The sequence below is a fragment of the Lonchura striata genome, chromosome 5 (assembly GCF_046129695.1).
Source record: "Lonchura striata isolate bLonStr1 chromosome 5, bLonStr1.mat, whole genome shotgun sequence".
NCBI classification, from domain to species: Eukaryota; Metazoa; Chordata; class Aves; order Passeriformes; family Estrildidae; genus Lonchura; species Lonchura striata.
In genome coordinates, this window is record NC_134607.1 from 26,993,981 (window position 1) to 27,019,271 (window position 25,291).

General features: G+C 38.5%; 1 protein-coding gene and 1 long non-coding RNA gene across 3 annotated transcripts in view; one reads left to right on the forward strand and one right to left on the reverse strand.

Annotated features, from left to right (window-relative positions):
• Positions 1 to 25,291, forward strand: part of TAFA5 (TAFA chemokine like family member 5) — a 396,426-nt gene that overhangs the window by 105,482 nt on the left and 265,653 nt on the right. The window lies entirely within an intron of this gene.
• LOC110467616 (uncharacterized) lies at positions 470 to 3,624 on the reverse strand. The gene is made up of 3 exons (XR_013340008.1): positions 3,605 to 3,624; positions 631 to 694; positions 470 to 517 (listed from the first exon to the last, which is right to left on the reverse strand). It is a non-coding gene; the product is annotated as an uncharacterized LOC110467616 (long non-coding RNA).

The window sequence follows — 25,291 nt, forward strand, 5'->3', positions numbered from 1 at the left end:
TCTCGCACCGGCATCGTGGCACACACTCGGCTGGGATCGGGAAGAAACACAAGAAAATGGTGAACTTCTGGAGTATATTCCCTTTTTTCCTTCTCCTGGAACCAACCCCCTGGCAGCGATGATGTGAGCGCTATAGAATAGCAATGTGGCCCGGCCCCAGGGCTCTAGGCTCCCCCTCTGTGAGCAAACCGAGGACACTACACTGCACATAGTGCCTGTGCTGGCACATTGTGTGATTTCAGGTGTGTGTTGTGGGAGAATTTACCAGTGCTTCAAGGGATCAGATCACAAGACCTCTAAGTTCTTAGGCAGCTCCTTTTTCAGTAGTGGCCAAAAACTGTTACCAAATGGTGACTGCTGTGTGGGAGAATGTTCAGTGAGTTCCCAGTGGAAAGCTGTCTACCTGGCATCAACTGCTGGCACAAATCTTTATAAATACAAAAGAAAATGAAAATTATACCTGAAGAGAAAGTCAGTAAGATGGTAGGAAGAAGAAACGAACAGCAAAATAATGCAACTGAAACACAAAATGAAACAAAATTACTTAAAAAAAAACCCCTCAACTGTCAAAAGTTCTAAGTAAACATGCACTGTTAGCAAGGAGATTACACAGTGTTAATTCTAAATTACCTAGGCTGTGCTATCCCTTTTATGAATCTGCCACTAGGAGACAGGACAGGAAGCAGCATATAGCCTGTCAAAAATATTAAAGATATATTAAAGTATCACCTACTTTGGTAAGTCAAGGGAAAAACAAAAGAAAATTTTAGGTGCTCATGAAAAGAGAGAATGAAATGTATTTGAAGTTCCTATGGTAGCCACATCATGCCACAAAACAGAGATCAATAGCATCTCTTTAGATGTTAATTTCTACTCCAGTGACAGTTACCCAGCATCAGGTGAAGACCAGGAATAAAATTTTGAGGACTGCTGTAGTTGTGCCTAGCTCAAAAGCAAAGAAATGCAAGCCAGCCATTGGTATGCAGAGAAAAGAGGAAAAAAAAAAAAAGCTTAAATATTGCTAAAATTAACTGGTGGAAATACATTTATCTCTACTCATTCCAATATATTCAATATATCTTATATTTTGGTGAGATTCAAAATGGAAAAGGATTTATAATGCTACTTCAGGTATATGTGAAAGATGAACTGGGTGAATTTCAACAAAATAAAATGTTAAACTTAGCATCAGGAGAAACACTCCAGCTGAGAGAAGCACTGGGCTGGAATAATCACCTCAAGTGGCTGGTGACAGACTATTGCCTGAGTAACTCAAAAGTAACAAAAATGAAATCCAGTGGGCACTGGAAAAAGTTTGGTCTAAATAACCTAATAATACCTATTGTCTTCTCTATTTTCTTTTTCTAAAGCCAGAAGTAGTTTCCAAATTCATTACTTAAAATAGGCTAACGTCACATCTTGTGCTCCTGCATTTATATCTACATTGGCCATGCAAAATTTGGGGGTTTATGGCATGAACAGGAATAAAATAGTTATGCAAGAGGCATTTGACACAGCTGGAAATAGTAGGACCTTTTTTCTAGGTATGTGGAATACAATCTGATCATGATTGTTTTCCAGGAATTTTAGCACATCTTTATTTATAAAATATCTCAGTAGTGAAGAATAAATCTTACAGAGTCTGGCAGAATCTTTTCACAAAATTAAATGCAGAGTATAGATAATTTTTTCAAGTCTCTATACTTGAGCAAAGGCTGCTGGTTTTGCTACCGAGTTCCAGTTTTAGTAATTCTGTAGAACTCAACTGAATTTTTGGTAAAAAGAACAAATGAGCTGTATTTCCAAAAGGGAACACACATTTGAAAATTATGCACTTCATTTTTCTGCTGCTTTCTTGTAAGATTTCAGAAGATCTTCTATCTCTTACACATTTGCTCTTGCTCCCTGATCATCAGGAAAATGTATTCCTCACTCCTCTTCCTAACTGCAAAAGCCTTCTATATCAGAAATGTCTGCCAACACCATCACCATCCTTTACCAGCTTTCAGGTGCTGAGCATTGCTACTTCAACCTTAAAACGCAATGGGGAAAACCCCTGTGGAGTGGTTCCCTAGAAGGAGCTACTGCTAGGATCACAGATTTTTGCCTCTGTTGCTGAAGATGAATGGGGTCAGGACAAAACCTGGAAATGCAGAGATAGGTCTGCAAATCTGTTACAGCCTAAGCAGCCTAGAAATTGTTTGACAGGTGTGATTCCATTAGTTGGGGATGCAAATCTTAATTGGCTGAAAGATAAGGGGGAATTTTTATCAGTGCAATTTACTCAGAAAAGTCTACACGGGTAACTTGAGTTATTTTTAATATTTTATAAATCTTTATGCAGGTAACAAGTAAAGAAATTGAAGGTGGATATTTTTGAATAGGACTCACTCTGTTTGAAAAGTCCAAAGCTATTTAGAAAACACAAAACTGAGAGTGAACCATATGTAGTATAGCAAGTGGCGTTGCCAGGTATCACTGTCCTCTCAAATGGGAAGTCTTCTGGAATTCTTTGTTGCTATGAGACTAAATATGTTTGTACAGTGTGAGCGCTGAACCAGATTTTGCTCCCACTTCCACTGTGCAAGTAGAGTGACTCCGCTGCAGCCAGGGAGCAAAATGCCATGTTCTGATGTTTTGTTTATGAAGGGTCTGACCTAAAGGCCACAGCAACCCAGGCATATTTGTCTAATTAAGAAGCTCAGAGAAGTAAGACTAGTTTAGAATGAGAGAAAGCACCATCTTGCACCTCAGAAGGGGCAAGGAACAAGCTGTTGGGGCTTCTGACCCATTGACAGTGGATCTTCATGTGCTTTTAGTCAAAAAGGAAAGCAATGAGTAAAATTTTTCAGGTTTTTCTCAAAATGTTTTCAGAGAAAAAGATACTTACTGTGGACTGTGTAATCTCCGAAGTTTGACACTTTTAAAATCCTGTGGATTTTAAAGTTACCTGTGGATTTTAAAGCTGCTGTGTCGGTGGGGGGCAGGGGGGTAGAGAGATTTGTTTGCTTAAGTATAAAAAGTGTGAATTTTCTTTAGCTACTTGACACTTTTTTCTTTCACCCAGAAGACAAATAAACAAAACCCAACTTGAACTGTGTCCAAGCATGGCAAATTTCTCACTGAAGTGTACATTTCAGAATGAAAGATTTACAGTGGAGTTTCTCTAGTGTAGCTCTGACATTGCTTTAACATTGCATTGCTGTAATCTTCAAATATACTAACTGCAATACATGGGTTTATAGGGATTTGTATGAAGTTTAAAATTCAAAAGATGGTTGTTTTTAATGTTTCTCTGTGCTATCTGTGAAAAATGAAAAGGCATAGGAATGAGTTTAAGACACATCATCAATAGCATGGGAGATGTTTGCCCAATAAAAATACTGACCTTTTATTAATCTGTCCTTTCAAGCATCTGAGAACCCTGTCATGGTTTCTTAAAATAAAGCAAATATTTAAACATGAAATATTAAAAAAAAAAAAACAAACAAAGCACCAAAACAAACAATAAACCAAAAAACCAAAACTCCAATCCACATGATAAATGCAGACGTAACCAAAGTGCTATGAAAACAAAGCTTTCAGCTTGCAAGTATTCCCTTACTTGGCTTAGATCTCCAAAACTATGGATGCCTATCCCGGAGAAAGCGGGGTAGCTCACTGGCCGTCGGTGTTTTGCCGTCGTTGTCACTGTTGCGCAGCGAACCTGCCGCCAGCCCGAGCAGCCCGGCGGCTTCCAGCGTGTCGCGGGGCCGCGCGGCGGGAGGCGGCTCCGCTGTGCCGGCCGCAGCCCCGTCCGCCCCGCCGAGGCCGCTCTGGCCCCAGCCCTGTGCCCGCAGCTGCCCCGCCGCCCGTCCGCCGCCGCAGCGCCTCTCCCGCGTTCCGCGGCCGCCGCTCGCTCCGCGCTCCGCCCCGCGGGGCAGCGCCGGCCGCGCTGCGGGACACGCGCGCACCGCGCAGGTTGCGCGGCGCAGCGGCGGCGTTTGAAGCCGAGAGGCGCGGAGCCGCACCGCCCGCGCGGGCAGAGGGCTCCGGGAGGGGGCCCGGCTCGGGCAGCCCCCCTGTACGGCCGGCAGCACTTCGGTGTGCGGCTGCTAACCCTGCCCTGCCCCGCGCCGCCGGCCGCCTGTGCGCACCGAGCTCGGTGCCTGACCGGGCAGCCTCGGCTGTCGGGCGGCCCGCGGGTGAGGAGCGCCGTGTCCGCCTCTGGCCGCGGCTACGCCGCGTCCCGCAACGGCGGGGCCGAGCGCGCAGTCCCCGCGGAGCGCCCCGCATCGCAGCACCGCCCCGGCCTTCCCGCCCCCCCGCACGGCTGCTCTACGGCAGCCGGTGGCCACGGCAGGCTCCTTCCCCTGGAGTGGGAGAGCGGCAGCAAAGGCAGCAAAATCACAGCCTTGGTGTGCCGGGTTTTTTTCCTTTTTTTTTTTTTTTTTTCTCCTTTTTTTCTCACGCTGATTTATTAGGTTTTTTCCTTTGCGCTCCTGTTTTCCGCGGGGATTGCTGCAGCAGAGGCATCAACCTGTAGACTGAGAGAGCCCGCCGTAGCCCGGCGCGGCTGCTCGGAGCGCGCGTTGCGGTGCCACCGCCGGGGCGCGGCCCCGGGACAGGGTCGACCTCGCGGGCGGACGGCGGGCGAGGGAGCGGGGCCGGCCACGGCACCCGGGGGACCTCTCGGGGCCGGGAGACGAGGAGCCCCGGCGGCGGAGGTGCCAGCCCAAAGGCAGAACAGCGATCTGTGCGAGAGCCCCCGAGCGGCCCCGCGTTTGCCAGGGACGGCGGGCTGAACCGACTTCCCTCCCGCCCCTCGCACCCGCACTGGAGAGCATCTCCGAGCCGGGGGAGGAGGAAGGGGGTGCAACAAATTGCCGCCAGCCGGGAGAAGTTGCAGTAAAGAGAGATCCCTCCCTCCCGCTCCCTCCCCTCCCCGCTCGCTCTCTCCTCCCCGAGCCGTGGCAGCGAGCAGCGGAGCAGCGGCCCGACGAGCGAGCGGCACCCGCAGCCCGGCGATGCTGCAGCGGCTCCCGCGGAGCCTCGGCGGGGAGGGCCCGGCCCCTGCGCGCCCCGCGCCGGCCGGCGGCGGCGCGCCCTGAGCGGCGGCGGCGGCCCCGCGCCCCCGCGGCGCAGCGGGCGCTGTTGCGCAACCCTGCCCGGCGCTGCCGGTCCCTGCCCCCGCCGCCGGCTCGCCGCGGCTCCCGCGGAGACGGAGCGCTGATTCATGGGGCCCCGCGCCGGCTGCCTCGGCGAGGAGAGCGCGGCGCTGCCGCTGCCCCCGCGCGGGGTGTGAAGCCCCGGCCCCTCCTCCGCAGCCCCGGGCTCGCCCGCCCTGCTCGGGAGTGTTGTCCCTGCCGGGAGCCGCCGCGCCTGGCGCACAGAGGGAAGCGTTGATGCATCGCTGTGGAAATTCATTGTGTGACTTTCTGGGTATTTACTGAGTTTCAGACCGAGATGCAGCTCTTGAAAGCTTTATGGGCACTAGCAGGAGCAGCGATCTGCTGTTTTCTTATATTTGTCATCCACTCACAGTTTCTTAAAGAAGGTAATTGTATGTGCATGTCTACATATTCTGTTCTTTAGTACTAAGATCTTTACGAGGTGCCTTAATTATTTTTACTGTTTCCAGTATGTTCTATTTACAGCAGTGCTTCCACGCTATTTTTCCTTTCCGTTAAAGCCTTCTCAGTTTTGTTGCTTTAGATAATAGGTAGGCTTAGATTTACATTTTTGGTAAATATATATATATTATATGTATATATAAATATATATATATATATGTGAAATCTATATGATGTTTATATTCGATGTTTTAGCTGACGTCTCATTTCTTTATGGGGCATGTATAGTGTATAGAAAATATTTGTTCCTATCAGATGACCACAAAAGAGTAGTCATCATGGGAATATTAATAAACCAAAAAAACCCTTAACAAGTAAACGTCTTATTTTTATACCAAATCAATAGGCATCCTTTCCCTCTTCCTTATTCAGTACATTTTCAATAGATGGCACTAAAGTTCTATGGAAAGGGCAGGGCAGAGCAAATCCTGGGCATTCAGCGTCTTCTCCTCACTGCCCCGAAAGGGGAAGAGGCCTTTGCATGGCTTCAAGTCTTCTGTTTTTACCACCTTGTGGTCAGAAAACTGTGATTACAATTTACAGGAGAAAATAATTTGAATTGTGAGGCAGGCTTTCCTCTTTTTTTCTTTTTTTTTTTTCCCTATTTAAATTGGGTGGAAAAAAATGTTTGCTTAAGTGAGTAGAGGGATTTTCTTGGGAAGTAAACCTTGTATTGCTCCTTTTCTGTTTTGTTTTCTTCCCTCAAGAAATTAGTATTTTCTTTTTTTTCTCCTACTGCTAAAATAATTAGTCTATTTGTTACTTGTATAACAAACTCTAGTCTGAGATTCAAGTGTGAATCCTGAAAAATGTGTATATATTTCATGGTGTGTGGAAAAGTCCAGTCCTGTTTTTTAAGCAGTGCTAACAAAGATAACACAACAATATGGGGGTTTTGGTGAACTTATTTTTTCTTTTTTTACCATTGTAATGTAGTTGAGGATATAGCTGGAGGAAAAAGAAGCCAAACTCAGCTTGGAATGCTGGCTGTGTAAAGCAGGGAAAAAACTTTTTTGTGGCTGGGACAAAGTTTCACTCAAGGCTGGGCAAAGTGACTACCTTGCAACCTCTGAAGCGTCAGTACTGATTTTAATTCAGTGTCAGTCTAAGCAAAGCATGAGACTCTGTGTTTTCACTGATTTTTTTTTTTTTTTTTCTGAAATGAATAAACTCTGATTTGCCTGATTTGGTTAATTTAGGAACATTATTCAGATACCTCCAGAACTAAAGACTTCTTCTTTAAGAAACCTACCCATGCTGTAATTGCATTGTGTGCAATGCCTCCCACATAGTGACTTATTTAACATTCTTTTAAAATGCTCAGACAACTGTATTTATATATATCTGTCTAATGACATGGCCTGTTTTGAGAAGATTTTGTCGAATTTCAGGCTATTTTTTCACTCTATTTGCCATTATACTGCTTTATTTCTTCTTTGGTCTTTTAGGGCTTGAGGTCTGTGTTACTGTAAAAAGTCCGTAAAAGAAGAAGCATTTTGTTTCCATTAAAATATTTCATCCTGCTTGTAGAAATAGAAAGCTAGCAAATTAAATAAAAACAGAACCCATGGCAGTACATGAAGGACTTTTAACACATTTTACATTTTTCTAGCAATTATAACCATTTTTATCGTTGATTGCAGACAGCAAACTAAAGCTTATTGGAAAACTTAATTAGATCAGTTTGTTTATATTTGTTCCTGAACCATTTCTGCTTTCTTTAGCAATGAGAACTATATATTGACTGTAAATTGCATGTAATGGAACAGCTGTTAGACTTTTCTTGACAGGTGTTAATCTCCAGGATAGCATTTTGGCCCTTTCCATACAGTTACTTCAGCAGTGTATGTATTTCCTCTTCCCTGTAGTTTCTATAAAGACACTGAATAGTTTGGCGGAGTTGAATGAAAGTCTGCATAGTATGACTGAGTTTTTTTTTTTGTTTTTTTTTTTTTTTTTGTTATGAAGAACTTTTAAAATATCCCATAAAAGTAATGGTTTAAGCATAAGATATCTAAATGAAGGCTTATAAAAGAATGAGAAATAGATAACACTGGGTTTAAGCTATGTATTGTAAGCATTTTGCAAAATAAGATTTTCATTTACTTTTTTTTCATTTTTGAACCTGGTGTTTTATGTTACTTTCAGTAAGACAACAAAAAGCATGAGGAAAGAACTAGCAAATAATTTAGCCATATGCCTACCACATTAGTTCATTAAGTAAATATGTATAAGAAGAATAAGTTCAATAAGTAAATATGTAGAAGAAGAATACATGTGAGATTATCTCACTACCTTAATAAGATTTGGAATAGTTTTCTGATGTCAGAGTTATCACTTTACGTTATAATTTTATAAAAAGTTAGGAATTCTATGTCTCATTGCACATGATGTTAGACTGTTGATTTCCTGACAAAAATATTAGTTTCCCATTGGAGCCTAATGAGCTACACAGGCTTGCTGTTTGTAACTCAGCTCTGTGGTCAAATTCCTAAGTTAAATGCTTGGACATTTTAATTTGATTATAGCTTGTGCAGAAGGATAATTTTCTGTTGTCCCAAGGAACATTCAAATAAGCCACCAGTTTGAGTAGCTTGATCAGATTAGCTGGTAACACCTATCTCCTGAGACAAGTTGATGGTACAAGTCCATACACCAAGTATTTCTGTTGTATGCAGGACAATTGATTTAAGAATGACATGTAAAATTCATTAAAGCTCAAACCTGATTTATTAACGCATATTCTTTCTATTTTTGCATATTTCAAAATATTTACTATTTATTTTTCCAGAGATAGATTTTTAACAGAAAACTGACATAATCTTAACTTTATACAAAATTATATAATTACTATATGTATTTTTCTGTGTTCATTTTCCTTTTATTCACTTGGAATTACTGATGTTATGTGTTAGGTTATGCTCTTATGACCTATTAACACAATGTATTTTTTATAATTTTCGTTGTACTGCATGGCTACAGTGTGTAGAAGTTCCATGACATCCAGCTGAAACTTATTACCAGAACCAAACCCTCCTTCAGTCCCATTCATAAATATGAGATTGTATGTTGCAACAGGCGACTTAGATTTTTTTCATAATTCATGTTAATTTCATGTTGATTTCACTTTAGTTCCTCAGGCTGAAGTGGGCCTGTCTTAATTCTTAAATATTTTTATATATATTTTTGAACTGAGGCAGTTTGGTAGTAGCATTACATTACTACTGTATAAATGGTGTTAAGAAACAACGAACACTTGTTCTGAGATGAGTGGGAAAGAGCTGTTTAAATGTCTATTTTCATGAATATGTTTTTTTCAGGAAGTGAAGAATGGGTAACAGAGGGTGCCATTTTTCCACACTTAGGCTTTTGTGTGGAAATACAGGTCGTCCTGTGGCTAATCCGTTCCCCTATGTCCAATCTGTCCTTCAGTGTTTCTAAAAGATGAATAGAGCTGTGAACCCAGAAAAGGGTATTGTGATATATAATTGCAGTCCCATGCCTGTCTGATCTTCAAGCAAAGCAGTTTAACATACTCTAGTCAGCTGCAGTCAGTATGGAGTGTTTAAAATTTCAGTATCTAAAACTTTTTGCATAGACTATTGAAAATTAAAAGTAACCAAGTATATTCACTACCCACATCTGATTTTAGGTGATTCACTATCTAATATTGTTTAACACGTTTATTCAAAGAGAATTGAAAAACATTTGAGTTGCTGTTACACCCCATCAATTGTGGGAACTCCTTTGCCCCTGGCAAGGACTTCTTTCATGTAGTAGGAGGTTTGAACCATTCAGACACTGCAGTGATGGGGAAAGGTAAAGGATACAGTTTCTAAATGTCTTTGAGTCTCATGGAAAGTAGGGCAGCTATGGAGTGACTTAAGAAGGGTATGTGTACATGGCAGCCAAGGTGTGTTACAGCCCTGGATATACTTTAAAGATTTGTTTATGTGATGATATGATGATAGCTCATTAGGAGATAGAAATGTGTAATTTATCAAAAGGTACATTGATGTTTTGAATGGTTTAGGAGATACTGAAAAGTACTGCAGCACTTTTTTAAAAAAGAATGCAGTCTTAAACATAACTTGGCTAAGTTTTATACTTAATATAATTTTTATGTCACTTTTTATACAAATTTAACTATTTTATCCAGCTGTATAACTACAGAAAAAACTTTATGCATATTTTTGATTTTAGCATGTACATTTTGACACCGACAATAGCTTGCACATTTTCTATTTAGCTGTGTAATCCCAAAGAACTTTGCTGCTTCTTCTGCTAATGTTTGAAAATGTCTACTGACAGTATACCCAAGATGATTTTTTAAAGAGCCTTCTGCTCATATAACCTGATGGCTTGAGGAAGCTGGTTTGCTAATGTTTACTGCTAAAACCTTTTGAGGAAAGAAGCTGTTATCTTCTAAAATGTTTTGAGACTTTGGCCCTCACAATTTTCTTAGAAAGAATTTGAACGTGACTTAGTATGACCAATAATATTGCTAACTTTTCCTTTTTTTTTTCTCTTTAAAATATAAAAAAATACTTGAACCAGTTAAATGCAGAAAGATAACTACTTTTAAGACTGTAGTGGGGGAAAAGATTTGTTTTGTTTATTTTTTTCAGTTTTCCCTTTTATCTTTTATGCTTTACCTGTGTCTCAAAACAGTAAGATACCTTGCATACCAGATGTGCTGCATATGTTACCTATATATAGTAAAACTGAGTTGAGGACAGCATGTCCCAGCTGCAAATTTGCTGAAGAGTTTGCTATATTTAATGCACTGTAGTATAATTTTTTTTCTACTGTCTATCTTCTATATATTTTTAGGAGAGGTGTTGTGAAGAGGCAGATATGAATGATATTTTCAGCACAGGATGTCAGGGTAGAGAGAGGTCCAAAATGCAGAAGTGGAAAGTTTACTGTTCCTGGATGGGAACAGTAAACCTTCAATTGGTGGTTGAAGAGCCCTAAGCTTGAATCAGGGCTACATAGAAAAGAAAATGTGAAAGATATCCAATCTTTCATTGCATTTTTGGTATAGTTTTATTGCAACTAAATAGAATTAAGACCCAGTTCATTGGTTATGTGATGGTGTGTGGCACATTGGAGCTGCAGAAAAATGAGAGTGGGTTCTGCTTTGAGATAACATATCTTTGTATTTGAAATTTTTTGATTTTTCCAGTCCATTGTTTTTTGTTTCTCTGTTTTTTTTTGTTTTTTTTTTTTTTTTGCAATAGGATTACAGAAGTGTAGCAGTGAAAGGTCGCAATGTAGACAAAATTCTCAATCATTTTCTTTTCAGGGAGGCAGGAAGGATATTCTCTATGTGGCATCTGCTGTGCTGGGATGTACCAAGGGGGGGGAGTCTGACAGGTTTTCTGCCCATGGGAGGAAGCTTTGAAATAGTCTTTCACTTTGGATGTTTAATATGAACGACTTGTATGTTTTCACATTGCACATTGGGAATTGCACCATTGATGGTATAAATCTCCTGGTTTTCCCGACTGAGCAACTTAAAAAAAGCCATTAGTAAGAGATTTTTCAGTAGCCTTTTTACGATTGCCTGTTTTAATAGCCCAGGAGCACAAGTGATGAATTATTGACCTTTCTCAGCATTTATCAGCACTACCTGTTCCTAAAGGCAGTACTATAGACTGCTGTGAGTCACATCATACAAAAGTGCATGCTTTTTAGATCTGTTGGTTAATATTTATTTTTCTTGTTTCTTAGCAGGCATGCACTGTATCAAATATTAAACTGCCCAAACAAGTCACACACAACTGAGACTTTTTGAAACTGAACTAAAAAGGCCAAATGGGGGAAAAAAAAAAAAAAAAAAAGCATGTACTTACAAGTTGAGTGCAATATAATAGTGCTGAGAGAAGCCATATTTTTTTATATTCACTAGTCAAAGTATAGGTCAAATTATTCTCTTAGAGTATGTATTTAAAAAAAAGAGTTCTTTATAATCACATGAAGAAAAGATGCAACACAACTGTACTAATTAAAATAATAGTATTTGTTTTCTTGTAGTATTTAGATATCCCAGTTGGAATTGATCATTCAGCTGAGTATGACTGGCCAACTGGGGTATCTATTCCACCCAGTACTGCATTTTAGCTAAGTTTCATTTTTCTTAGAAATTATATCCTTGTGCTACTTCTAACCCATAGTGATAGTAGGTTCTGTTTAATAAAATCCTATTATTTGCATAAATATGCTTTCTATGCTTGTTCTAGAAATCCAACACAGCATAGTGAATCTGCCTATTCATTATATTTTACCTTTGGCACCACATCAGTTCACAAGTAAATCTTACTCAGAGCAATAGATCTTCCTACTAATTATTGTTACTCTTGTGAGAAGCAATGAGTAACATGTTTGGAATATGTCTAAACAGGAAATTAATAAAGAAATAAGCAATACTAATATTTTCTTAAGGCAGACCGTGTACTAATGTGTGTTTTCACATGAGTGATGTATTATTTTTGACCATGTAAAGGAAAGGAGATTGTATTAATTTATCAGGTAAAAAAAGTATCTGTAATGGGCAAGTATTTTCTGAACCTCAGCTTCTAATGTTCCACAAGGCTATGTGGTGTTTCAAAGTCTGCCTGTTTAATTGCAATCACACATGAGAAAAGATTAAGTGGATCCACAGGAGAGCAAAGGGAATAGCTAAATCTTTAGGAGATACGACCTAGAAAAAAGAACTAAAGACACCAGTGTTACCAAGTTTAAAGAAGAGATTACTAGCATGATAAGAGATTCCAGTGGGTAAAATTCTACCTTGAGAATAACAAACCATCCTTTCTGTAAAGGGGAAAATCATAAGAAGCAATGAATGCAAACTGATTTGAGGGAAATTTCAGCTAAACATTGGGAAAGGTTGCAGCAGGACAGATATGTGCTGGTGCTTTAGGGAGAACTTGCCATTGGCAAGAACAGTTAAGCATTGAGATAGATTTTCTTGAGAAGTTGTGGAATAGGAGAGTTTTATTTTCAGATTACAATCTTGTCTGTTGGGAACAGTATTCTTAAATTGAACCAGACACGTGGACTAGGTGATTTCTTGAAGTCCCTTGAAGTCCGAGTCTCTGAAATGTGCATTTACCTAAAATTTATGAAGGTGAAAGATTTTTAAACATTTGACGGAACCCAGGCCTGGTTCAGGGGTTCCATATGGTGGAAAAATCTCTCCTCCAACCTGTGACATTTTGAGTTCCAACAAACATCTAACTTCAGGGCAATTTTCTGTTGGCTGCTGAAGTCAATAGGCTTGTGAGAAATTATCTTAGGGCCTGAAAGTATTAGAGAACAAAAGAAAATTCCAAGAAATCAGCTTTTGTTTTAAGTATTTTATTAGCTAAATAATACTTTTTTTTTGAGTTGCAGATGTAATTTAAAAACAGACAATAAAAAGAGTAGCAGAAAATATCATGATTCATGTAAATGAAGATTACTTTTTAAGTACTGTTTATCTTGCAGGCTATTTAGGACTCAAAGTTGTCCTGAATCAGGACTGTGCTCTGTTTGTACTTCTTCATATGCAATGAACAGTGAAATAGATATATTAGTCTAATTCACATTCTGGTATTTCTTATAGGATGTAGATTTGTGTTAAGGACTCTTTGTTTTGGCCAGTCTGCTCTTGTTCCCCCAGCATGTGAAGGGCTTATCTCCAGGTTATCCTGTGGCTACTCTGACCTCTGGTATGGGAAACACAGAACCTGCCCCACAACAGGGTGAGCTGCAGATGGTTTCCTAAAATCCTCTGCTAACATATGTCTGTTTGGTGCTGTGGGTGATTAAAAGCTTTGTATTCATTGCAGTCTGCAATGGTGTGTATCTTGATGCAGTACTGTCCAATTTTTACATGTCTGTGCAGCTCCAAATCTGGTAGCAAAAGGAGAATTAGCAAATTGTGCTGACAGAAATGCTTGTGGGTTGAAATAAGGACAGAGAGAGATCACTCACTAATTACCATCACAGACAAATTCTTCTTAATAAAGAATTAATTCAGAGAAGAATTAATTTAATTTATTGCCAGTGAAAATCAGAGTAGAGTCACAAGAAACAAATCCAAATCTTGAAAGACCTTTACCCCCTGACTCCCTTCTTCCTGAGCCTCACTTTTCTGCCTTCTCCCCTGATTGGGGCAGGGGGATGGGGAAGAAGGGTTGCAATCACTTCATCAAACACTGTCTCTGTTGCTCCTTCCTCTTCATACTCTTCCTTATCTCCAGCATGGGGTCCCCCCTATGGAAGACAGTCCTCCCCAAAGTTCTCCAAATGGGTCCTTCCCTGGTGTTAGTCAGTCAGGGACAGACTGCTGCAGTGTGGGCTCCTTTCTCCCTGGATCCACAGGTCTTGCCAGGAGCCTCATCCATTCTAGGCTTCACGTAAGGCCACAGCCTGCCTTGAGCATCCATCTATCCTTCTGTTTTAGCATGGAGGGGTCCTTCAGAGGCTGCAGGGGGGTCTCTGCTTTACTTTGGATTCCCATGGACTGCTGAGGGACAGCTGCTTCATCATGGTCTTCACAGGAATCTCTGCTCCAACACCTGGAGCACCTTCTCCCCTTCTTCATTGGCCTTGGTGTCAGCAGGGCTGTTTGTTTCTCTCCCATATTCTCATGTCTTTTTTGAATGCTGCTGGTGTTGCATAGATTTCTCCCCCCTCCTTATATATGTAGTCACAGAGGTGCTACCAGCATCCCTGATGGACTTGGTTCTGGCGGCCGGTGTGTCCATCCTGGAACCACTTGGCGCTGGCTTCCTTGGACACAGAGGAAGCTTCCAGCAGCTTCTCATAGAAAACATCTCTAGATTCCCACCCCAAACATTGCTGTGCAAACCAAATATATTCATAGTCCACAGCTTGTGCTTGGAACAAGTTTTGTGTGGAATTATTTTGTGTCTGTGGAAGAGTTATGCACTACCAAATTTTCTACTTAGAGATATAGAGGACCTGGGTACTAGTTCTTGTTTTCTTGAGCAGCACTAATGTTTCTTAAAAGACAAGAAATAAAAGATTTTTGAAGTTACTATATGACAAGTTAAAATGTCTTTGTCCCTTTACACTAGCTTTTGAAAAAGCACTTGCATTTTATGTGGTTTTGTGTTGACTGCTAATTAATCCTGGCAGTGATGTTATATGATATCTTTTGAAATTTGATACCGTTTTATTGTATTAAATTACTTTTTTTCTCTGCATTATTCTTTCAATACAAATTTATAGCCTTAAGGAAGGAAAAAAAAACAAACCTCTGCTCCATTACTCAGAGTTGCACAGCTTTTGGAGATATGCATTGTGAATCTGGGAATAGATTTATTTACCCTCAAGAGAATCAAACTGTTGTTTGAAATGGTCAGTGCTTGAGTATCACCTTGCTTATGGCTATGAACTAATTGAGATTAAACTAAAATGCTTTTGAAGATGCTTTCTCTTCCTGTGCATCAGCAGGTCCCCATTATCTGTTAATCCTTTAAAAGTCTTGTTTAGTCATTAAGAAAAATGAATGTTCTTTATATTCCTCTTTTGTTCTAGTTTTTGCCTTTTTTTTTATAATACATGCTGGTACAGGAAGTAAAGAGTCTTCAGCTTCATTTATTGTGAAAAAACCTTGTAACTGTTTTAAGCATTTTTGTGTACTTGGCTATAAAACTATATAGATTGTACCAGATGCTGCCTTATCTTATTTTATAGAATTATAATGGATGCTGATGAGTTTTAGATGCAAACCTTTAAAGATAAAAATCACTTTGCTGTTATATTTTTGTTAGAATATAGTAACAGCCCCATTTTGTTGGCTCTTTTCAACTTTCCATTATTTTGATTAACATTTTAGTAAAACTTCTTATGTTTTATTATTCTAATAAGTCCTATGTTTTCCCTAAAGACTATTAAAATGTTAAACGTGTTTTACCTGTTATTTATTGAATAGTGACATGATTTTCATCTGGGCTGAAGACCCAAGAACACCCATTACCTGCAGTTAGAGACTGCACGATAAAACATGTATTGGCCATGTCCACCTACTTATTTAATGTCAAGGCCTAAGAAATTTATTATGATTACTGGTGAATTCATAACTAGACAAATATCTATTTTGTCGTGATATATAGGCATCACTTGTACTGTTGCATATTTTTAAGAAAAGGTGTTGTATGCTTCATTACCAGTAGTTTTTTCTTTTTGTTGCACTTTTCTGACCCCAAAAGCATTTTGAAAACCACACATGACTTTTCACTTAAACAAACTTAAACTTTGGTAACAGTGTTAAGAAAGTAAATGTGTAAGGTATGAAAGTTGAAGGGAAAAATATGATTGTTTGATGTTAGGAATGAAATCTTGTCTCCATTGAAATTGATATTGAACTTCTTGTTGTTTTCATTTATGCTCCTGTGCAGCACTGAGGTTTGGTATATTTTTGCCTTGGTTTATTGACCTGGGATAGTGTCCTTTCCATCTGTAAGGTGTGTGAGGTAAATGCCTTTGGAAAATAATCCATTCTGAAACTCTTTCAAAACAACAGATTGAAGCATGTATTTAACTGGGAAGGTTCTGCTCCACGCTACAGTTCCTTGTGCGGTACTTGGGCACTGCAGCTCCTGATGATGCTACTTCCTGATGTGCTCCTGATGATGCTACTTCCTGATGTTAAAGTGAGGCTATTTTCCTTCTTCTACAGACCCTAAAAATCATGTCTGTCGTGCAACTACATATTCCAACGCAGTGAATTATTAGTGTTAGTAGCATGTGCTTCTACTTAATTATGCACTTAAGCTTTATCTAGAGCCAGAACCATATCCTTGCAGTAACTTAACAAGTCTAAAGACGCTAGCTGTTCACAGAAGAAGTGCAAGAAAAAGATTGTTAAATTATACATGAGCAAGTAGTTAAAATAACAGAAGTTATGAAATATAATTTCTCCTCAGTGTCTCTTCACAGGCATAATGCTTTTCATCATCTAGATGCTGAATTTCTTTAGTAGTTCTTGTCTACTTTTAGTTTCTCTCTTGCATGCTCTCTGAAGAGAATGCAGCTTCCATCTGGGAACATGGACAAAAACCAAGATGGTCAAGGGATCTCATGATTATGAACACTGCGGGGTTTTCCCCCCTAGTTTCTAGGCTCTCTTAGAAATAAATTCCATGTTCCCACTGTCTGTGTGCTTATGTAAGATATGGCAGCCTTGACCGTCCCTTCACCCATTATAAAATTGTTAGAGTCTGTGTTTTAGCTTAGAATAGGGCTGGCTGCATGATCTAGTTCACTGGGCATTAGGATTTTGTGTAGTAGCTAATGAATTACCAGTATCCTGATTTAATTTTATTAGAATATAGTCTGATTTTTTTTTTTTTTCTAATGCTGACAGAGAATTAGGATGCATATGGGCTTTATGCTCTTTTTATAAGTCATTTGCCTTTGCTAGATAGTTCTTTTTGACTAGATTACATGGTTGCAAACTTCTGGGCAACTCTTCCCTTAGGAAGACAATACAGATCACAGAATCATAGAGTGGTTTGGGTTGGAAGGGACCTTAAAGATTATCTCTTTCAATTCCCTTCCTTAGGCAGGGACACCTTTTACTAGACCAGCTTGCTTAGATGCCTGTGGTGGGGAGACCAAGTTTTATATTTTGTTAACCTCCCACATTTTCATATGTGTTTTATTGTATTGTCATGTTTTAAAGTTTTCTACCTCACTTTTGTGAGCTCCATTATGATAAGAGCTAAAATGCATTAGATTTATAATAATTTTTAATATTAAACTCAGTTCATAGAAATTATATATCATTAGTAATGGTGTAAAATGAACTGAAAGTCTCTATTTATTATTTATTTATTTATTGCAGGTATTTTAATGAGTAGATTGAAACTTCTTGTCAGTTCACAAGTTGAGATTTGAGAAATGGGAATCAAATTAAAAGGAATAGCATTTCTTTCAGATTAATTCTGATGCTATGACTCTCTTACATGGTGATGAAGATGTCAGATCTATCTCTGGGCTTATATAATTTCTGTAATGTTCACTGTAACAGGAACTGCAGACACCTGTGCATCTTAAGGCAGTCAGGTTCTTGAATTCAGTAAGTCTGTCCGGAACTAGACAGGCATATCAAAACACAATTTTCTTCATAATAAACCAGAGTAGTCAAGCTTTCTTCTCCAGATTTTTAAAATTTTTATTACAAAAAAGAGAATAAAAACCCAGTAAAGGGGATTTTCAATTGAATTAGCAGTATAAATAGCAAGAAAAGGTCAGAAATGTGCAGCATATTTTCATTTTCTACAAGTTTATAATTGTAAAACTCAAAGAGCCATAGAACTCATTTGTTTGATTGCTTTCTCCTGCACTTATTTATTGTTATTGTTTAAAAGTCAAGGTCAAGCAGACATGTGCTTACAAACTGATTTAATCCCAACTTCTTTTCACTGTAACTTCATCTTTCAATATAGACTGTAGCTATTTAAAGTAAAAAGCTATTCTGATTGCATATATGAGAAAAAATTATGTACAAACACTGAGGAAATACAGAGTTTGTAACGAAGCCTCAAAGTTAATTTACATTTTGAAGAAACAAAAAAGTTACCATAGTAACATGTAGGTTGCAAAAGTTTTCTGAATCTGATGTATTAGATTGAGCAAACTCTTGATTTACATGGCATGTTTCTCTAGTTTTGTGAATAAGAGCATAATGCTGTATATTTGGCCACAAATTTGTGCAAAACATAAAATAATACTCAGACATTAGTAAGTTATGCAAACAGTCTTTTCCAATCAGCTTTCTAATTATGTTGTTCCTAAGATAATTTTTGTTTTGAATCTTTTTCCCTAAAAAAAAAAGTAGACTATATAGGTGCTTTTCAGTATAAGATTTTGTTGCATCTCTGTTGCTCAGCAACTGTGCAGTTAATATTGAGATTTTTAAACATGTGGGGCACTATATTCTGTCTGTTCCCATACATTTCCTTTTAATTCTATTAAAAACAATAATATTTTTATATTCAACAGTGCTTTGCTGAACAGATGAAAATATGGAGTTTAATAATGGGATTCATATTTCCAATTATAAAAGGCCAGTTTTAATGCTATGCACTGTGAGTATTGTAAACTAGTTCTGAGTGTCATGGGGTATTCTATTACCTTTCTAATTCCACATGCAGCCAAACTGAGCAAATAACTTTTATGGAGCAATATGTAGGGTCAGGATTTTTACTGATTTACTGCATATCTCAACTTTCAGGAAACAGCCAGTTTTTATTTTCAGTGCTACTTATATATTTAAAACTGATTATGAATTGTGTACAAAATAATGTTTTTACCCACCTATTGTCTAATGTCTTCTAACTACTGCTGTGTTGGGCCCATCCCTACTGATGATTGCCAGTGGCCTTTTGACTTGTGCAAGGGCTGAGCTATGTAACTTTTTAAGGCAATGTTTTTGCTGATGTCTGATACAGTTGAGTGTTATAGCTTGGGTAATTCTTCCATACTGGAGTGCTAGATTTAATAATAGATCTCATTTTTACATATTTTAAATGTAATAACAGGAACTACTTATGACTAGATAGCACCAATGTATACCACCAGTGCCATTTTTCAGCTGCAGTTCTTTGCAAAGTCTCCTTTCCCACTATAAATTTTTAGTATATATATTTTTAATTAGCATTTATTCTTTCCTATAGAATCATAAAAAGCAAGTCAAAAAGTGCATAGCAGATCTGAGTAGACCTGGACCATCGTTTTGCTTTCAGACCTCTCATGATGGAGATTCTACAGCCTTCCCAGATTTTCATGCTGCACTCATCTGTTATGTCTGCATTTCCTCTTGAGTGGTTGCTGTGGTATCAATCATTTTATCATGTGGGAAGGCTGGAGCAGAAAGCACACACATACACATAAAGAGCTCTTTGAAATCCTAACATACTTAACCCAATTAAATTGTAAAGATAGTACTTTATGTATGATTGCTGGGTTGGAGTTGCAGAATGTAGTGAATAGCAAATCAAAAAGCACTGTTCAGTCACTGCTGGGGAGGAGGAAGACTTGTTGAGGACGCCCAGAATCAGTGGTGAGGTGTGGCATCCCCAGCTGAGAAGGCATTTGGACAATACCATTATTCCTTTGCCTCTGCCCCTGAAGAAGCAGCAGCCATTTTAATGTAGCTTTTCTTTTTTTGTACCTCATACAAGGGTGTGAGATTAACGTTCCCTGGTTTTCCTTCTGCTATTGCTACTGAACTTACAAAGCTAACATTCTTTCAGTAACCAGTAACTGGCCATGATTTTTCTTCTCCCATCCTCAAGATTTTACATCCTTGGAAAGCCCCTGCTTTATGCCACTGTAGCATCAAAGTGGCTTCTTGTACTGCCCGGGATACTCGTCCTCTGCTTTCCCAAAATATCCCAGGTCAACAGACCACTAGTGGTTTTAGAGGTTGCCAAGGGCTGGTATTTGATGATATTCCAGAATTTTTAAATGCAAGTCTGTTTAGGAGTAGAATCCATGAAGCTCTGGCCACCCCTGTGGTTGTCCAGGACTTCCATCATGTCTTGTGACAGTTCATAACAATTCATTTGATATTCTGACTAATGTCTTTGTGCAGATGCTCTGCTTCCCATGGAAGGGTAAATGTGTAAGGAGGAATTATACTGATTTTTTTTCCCCTGTGTTAAGAATACATGAGTTCCTCTTCATTTGAGGTATTGAAGGTATTCGAAACAGCACTTTGAAGGTATTCAAAACGGCAAATCTTGTTCTCCTTAAAGTTTTGAAGGAGGTCCCTAGCAATCTCTGTCCAATGGGATATAAAAAGTAATATTTTAAATCCATTTTTATGGAAACATTTAGGGAGTATTTGGGAGTATTTAGGACATGCAGTTGCTACTGTTGACAATCTTGAATATTTTTGAAAATCGTCCATCTCTAATTGCTGCTCTGTGCAGTCTCACTTTGTGTTTCTGTTTTCTAAAGTCTTGGCAGATATATAGCTTGTTTCTTTATGATAGAGATGGTAACTAAATTTCATGTTAGAGAGCAAAGTCTATGAGGAAATATTCCTTGCTTATACTTAGGTCCATGTATATACTAGACCTAAGTTCTGGACATGTTCTGCATTTTTGTATCAGGCTGTCCTGGCTGCAGTCCCCTCCCTGGGAACAGGGACAGGCCAGGCTGTGCCCATGGCTGGCCAGGGAAGGGCTGGAGGGGGCTGGAGAGCAGTCCTGTGCTGGCATGGCTGGATTCAGAATTGACGGCCCTGCGGGTTGGAATGAGGTCCTAGGGTGTGCTGAGCAGGGACATTGGCCCTGATGTTGGATGTTCTTTTGTGGCTGATTCACTAAGAAAGTCCCTTGAGCATGCTATAAATGCATCAGGAGACTACCAGCATTCATTGGCACTCTGCATTTTGCATATTATGTGGCAGACATATTCTTGTCTTTTGAAGGCCATGCACATTACTCTGTGAATGGGGTAATGGGCCCTGAATGAGCTCGGTGTGGACTGGCACTTGAAGATAAATTGAGCCCTGTGCTTGGGGTGATTGATACATTGCTGCACGATGTCAGTTCCTCAAGGAAATAGGATCTATGCTTCTGAAAGTGTCACTTCTTCAGAAGAGTAGAAAAGGAATGCAAAAATGGAGGGTTAATACTGAATTGAACTGTATTGGAATTCCTTTAATGTTATGTAACTGATGTTATCAGTTAGGTCCTCCTTCTTTAAATTGTGTTAAAATGAAAGGTTTGCTGTGTTTTAATAGTACCTGAATGTCATAGAAAGGCACAAAGTTGTATTCTGTGGATGTGACTTTGTGAAGCATTTTGGGATGCAGGATCCACTGCAGGATACTTTTAAACTAGTACTTTTATCTTCTTTCCATTTTCCTTTATTCCACCTGATGCTTCAGACAATGAATAACATTGAATATGGGACAGCTTAGTTTCATCTACAATAAATGGACTGTTGCCATGACACAGAATTTAGGAATCATTTTAGTATCACATAGAAGGACATACTTAAAAGTAGCAAAAATACGTAGTTTTACCTTGCAATATTGGACTGTAGAAATTAGGCACAAACTATGCATGGTTGAATTGTTTTTTCCTCTCTCTATATTGCTTATTGTGATGTTACAACAATATGACTTGCATCCCTTCAAGTAAAGTAATATTTGACTGTACTTGTGATTATGATAGAGTAGCTCATATTTCAGATATTGTATGCTTAAGTCATATATAAACATATTGATTCATTAAAACTGCAGTAACACAAAGTGCCCTTTGTATTACTGTATGCAAAAACAGGCTGCAATGTCAATGAGACCCACATTGTCCTTCTGGGGCATAATTTACATAGTCTGCAATTATGATTTCTCAAAGGACATTTGATAGCTCTATGCTATGCTGCAGGTAAATGAGTAACCAGAACTCTTATAAATTAATTCAGCTTGAACAGTGTGTACTCTTCTTAAATTCTGCAAGTATCTCAGATAATATCCGTGTGCAGTGAATGTGCAATGTATAGTGAAGCTTTGCTGGTCATCCCTCTCTACCAAGGCTTTACTTTGTATTTTGGTTGTCTCACAGTCCAGCTGTCGTGCAAGTTTATGTACAGTTTTGAGGCTTGACAGGCTTAAATGCACGTTTGTGGATTGTAGTTTGACCAAATTTCAGTTTAGCTGCAAGAGTGACTGCTAGCAGCAGTGTGGATGTGCTATACTTATAAGAGATCTTCCTTACATGTTAATTTGCATCTCAGCATATGAAATGTGCTTTTGGTTTTCAGTTGTATATAATGACTGAAATTTGGGTTTTGGATGAAAATATGTGTGTGATGAAAATGTATGTTATCTTGTGATCACATACAAGGTATCGAATTTTTAGTGAAAGAAAAAAGAAAGTGATGAAAGGTTTATTTATAGTTGGTATGCATGCTTTCCATATTCTGCACAGGCAAAAACATTCTTATTTATATATCTTTACTTTTCTGTGATGAAACTTGAGTTAACATGTTTGAAGTGCAGGGCAGTACTGCCATGGCATAATGTTTATGTTCTGAGGTATTAGGTGTACATATACTGTGAATATGAAACTTAAAAATAAGTCATAAAGACTGTATAGAAAGGACTTGAATGTTATGACTAAATACTTATTAGTATATGTCAGCATATTAGTTTTAATGAGCTTGGTTTTTCAAAGATTTGTAACAAGGGGTGGAAGATGGAGACTAATTCTAGACTTGCTGGCTACTCAAAGGCAATTGCTGCCTCTAGTCAGCAAACTCTGAAACTTTTGCTACCTCTAGTCAGCAAACTCTGAACTTGCACACTGAAGCATAGCCCTAACTATAATATTTCCTTGTGAAGTTAATAGTCTTAAAAACTGTAGGTCCCATCTCTCTTTTGATCAGCTCTACAGCTGTTGTGTTGCTCAAGCCCTTCTACTCTCTCTTTTGCCCTTTCCCAACATTTATTCATCTAATTAAATTTTTCAACTTGAGCACCAGAACTTTGTAGGCCATAACAGTCAACTACATTATATTCTGTCTGTAAACTGAGCTTATAGACACCTCTGATTTTTTCACTTCTTAATCCCATCATAGGCTGTTTCAGATTTTCCTTGCTTTTTTTACTGGAAGTCTGATTTTTTCTTTCCATCTTAATTTATTTGTGGCACGTGCCCATTTGTTACTTTACACTTTCCCTCTTTCCAATATGTGTACCCACTTAAGTTATTAATATACATTTTTCCTTCTTAGCCTTTATTTTGCCCTGCTGAAGAAGAATAGCTATTTTACCAGCTTTATTCAGAACATGCACTTGTCATTACTTCTTTTCCGCACAGTGGCTTGAAAAAGTATAATCTTACCTTTAGCTGTCTTGCAGTGGTGTTGAGCATTAATACTAATACTTACCTCTCTTTTTTTAGCATTGCCTCTCCCATTCCCATTTGTTAGGATAGCAGCTGTCCTTTTACAGCTGCATAAGGGTGATAGTGTACCAGGAATCTGTTGTCAGTTCATCGTTTTAGTCCTTTTTTTTTTCTTCTCTATCATTTTCAACCAGTAAATTCCCCAATTTTTCATATAAATTATTTTTAGTTCCTACCTACTTGGCTTTCCATTTCATTGTTCTCATCCCACTTCTGTTAAACTCGTCATCAGAAAGGCATTCAGTTCTTCCTGTGTTGTATTTTAAGCTTTTATTGTATTAACAATGCATCCAGAATTTGTGTTTCTGAATTAGAAGCTTATGAGCTTCTAGTTCAGAGGTACAATAAAAAGAATTCAGTAACCAAATTTGCAATAATGGTTTATTTTGAACATAAGAAAGCGCTGGGAAAAAAAGTAAAATTTAAGATATGATATGGGTTTGAACTGGCATTTGGAGATTAGATTTCCAAACTAAAATTGTTGCTACAAGACTTGATCAAGAGTCGTATATGATGGTATTAGCTCACTTTTTTAGGACTTCCATCCTCTTAATATTCTAGGCTTTCATAATTAAATTAGTAAATCATGGGGTTTTTAAAATTTTATTTTCTTTTTTATTTTCTTTTTATTTTTTTCTTTATTTTTTTTATTTTTTTCTCTTTTTCCTTTTTTTTTCTTTATTTTTTTTTCTCAGAACTGAACTTGGTAGTTGGTTTAGTAATGTCAATTAATATTTAACTAATCAACTCTCATTTTATGCTCTGCATTTTGTCTTCCTGTATGTACTTATAAAACCACTCAGAATGTGTGATGGTTTTCGCTTACTGGGTTTAGGAATAGGTATGAACAGAAGAATTAGTGGGTTTATTTGTTCTCTGGGAGTTGCACAACAATATTTTCCTTTTTTCTTTGATACCTGCTGTTTGAGAAATGTAGTTTGGAATTGCTATGGCTTTTATGTCTACAAAGAAAAGCTTAGTGTCTTATGAATTAGACTGCATATTTTCCAGTGTATTAGGGACATAGGCTTTTCAAATTATTTTATATTACATTATTTTTACTGCATATAGACAATTAGGGTGTTGGAGAGAAAGGAGAGGAATAGTTTCAGAGTTTTGCTATTTTTTTAAATTAAGAACACCTGTAAATTGCCTAGGCCTGAAAAGACCTTACTCAATAAAGTGGAAACAGTTAAAGATGAGTTGTGGTAGAAAAGCTTTGGGTTTTGGTAAGAAAATACCTGTCTTGATTTTAAAAATAAGCCAAAAAACCACAAAAACAAACAAATCCCCCAAAATAAACTCCCACGATTTTTAGCAATTGAGTGTGTGAAATTAGATTCCCAAATACATATTTTTTTCCTAAGGATAATTGTTTCACATTGTTTGCCTCTTTCATTTGTGAAGGAACATCTCAAGTTTTATTTTTTTTCAGACAAGATAAAGTGACTACAAATACTAACTTTTTACTGGCTTTGAAGTAGAAAATTAGGGCAGTTGTATGGTGCACAACTAGTTTCAATTTTTTTATAGGAAGCACTTAACTGACTTAATTTCACAGAAAGATTAACAGAAGCTTATGATTATTTTAGGTGAACCATGACTCAGCTTTGAACCAAACAATATATCAAGGAGATGTTTCTGATTTTATTTTATACCAGTAAAAATTGGATGGTCTGAGATCTTGAGATGTCTATTCCTGAAATTAACTGCAGAATTTAGAGTCTGAAC